This window comes from Staurois parvus, unplaced genomic scaffold, assembly GCF_062004578.1.
Source record: "Staurois parvus isolate SC_StPar_1 unplaced genomic scaffold, SC_StPar_1.0 ptg000596l, whole genome shotgun sequence".
Lineage (NCBI taxonomy): Eukaryota > Metazoa > Chordata > Amphibia > Anura > Ranidae > Staurois > Staurois parvus.
Window position 1 is genome coordinate 1,058,072 of NW_028318392.1, and position 1,436 is coordinate 1,059,507.

Sequence of the window (1,436 nt, forward strand, 5' to 3'; positions counted from 1 at the left end):
GGCCACTGTAAAGAAGGAACACTCAAGTACTAAATTTGTCTAGCGTTTAGTCGTGTTCCCATGCGTTTTGCAGCAAAAGGCACTGTCTCTTCCTTAAGTGGTAGTAAATCAGGTAACAGTAAGGAACTGGAAGATGCTTGGGATAATCATAGGTCTATACCCAAAGAAAAAGCTTTCAAACAAGAAGTGAAATAAAAAGGAACTCGGTTAAAAAGTGGAGGGACTGGATGGAGCACGTGGTCTTTTCTTGGCTGGAGCACGTGGTTTTTTCCATAGATGTGTGACTGCTGGAAAAGACCACGTGCACCAGCCAGGAGCACGTGGTCTTTTTTCCTGCAGTCACACCTCTATGATTGGTCGGTGTATTTTCCAGCAGGGGTTAAAATGTTTTCTGCTGTTTCTTCAGTTTTCTAGGTTTACCAGTAGATGTCGCTAAATCACTAGTACTGACTATGGGAGAGACTAGATATTGAATATGAATGATAATAAAAAGGCGTGTACGAAGTATAGTCCTGCACAGAGCTGCCAGACATTATATACAAACACTGCATTGTGTTTGCTCTTAGATATACTCAGCGTCCTTCTGAGGCGCTGAGTATATCTATAGAGCAATTCATTGTTTTACAAATGATGACGTATATCCGGCCACTTGTGGAAACATCTCTTGTAGAGAGGCAGAGGGCACTGTTGTCAGAGTTCCTTCGGTAGCTCAGTTGGTAGAGCGGAGGACTGTAGTGGAATTACCAAGCTGTAATCCTTAGGTCACTGGTTCGATTCCGGTCCGAAGGACATTTTTTTTTGCATCACAATAAAAAAGCAGATTCATAACATCACCTGCTTTTACCTAACAACACCAATATATATGTGACGTTTAGTATTTTGTTTGTTCGTTGCTTTAAAACATCTTTTTCATATTTTAATTTTGCATAGAACATTTGCATGCCTATTAGACTCAGCCCGGGTTTACGGGTTTATGTGGTGCGGGAAACACTGTGAATCCTGAGCGTTTCCCACACTGCATTGCAATCGCATCAGTGTGGGTGTCAATGATAAATTAATGACACCCCAAAACAGATCGCAAAATGCTATGCAATTGCCAGAAATCACATGGGTAAGAACACCCATGCAATGCGATTCAGGTGCAGATTTATAAAAGGGTTCTGTACCTTTATGGTGCAGACGCGATGTGACTTGAGTCATACAAAGTGTATGGCTCAAATCGCACCGCACAGACATTTGCATGTAATTCGCACAGGAATGCAGTGAGATTCCAGTACAAATTACATGCGGTGTCCCGCACCACATAGTGTGAATCCAGGCTTACACCCCGGTCACACCGATCCAACTTTGAAATCGACCTGAATTCCAGTGAAGTCGCACAATTTAAAAGTCGGATGGCATTCCGACTTTTGGTGCAACTTGCAAGACATCTGAGG

General features: G+C 42.6%; 1 non-coding gene across 1 annotated transcript; it reads left to right on the top strand.

Annotated features, from left to right (window-relative positions):
* The first annotated feature begins 698 nt into the window (after positions 1-698).
* Positions 699-789, top strand: TRNAY-GUA (transfer RNA tyrosine (anticodon GUA)). The gene is given in 2 exon segments: positions 699-735; positions 754-789. It is a non-coding gene; the product is annotated as a tRNA-Tyr (tRNA).
* The last annotated feature ends 647 nt before the right edge of the window (positions 790-1,436 follow it).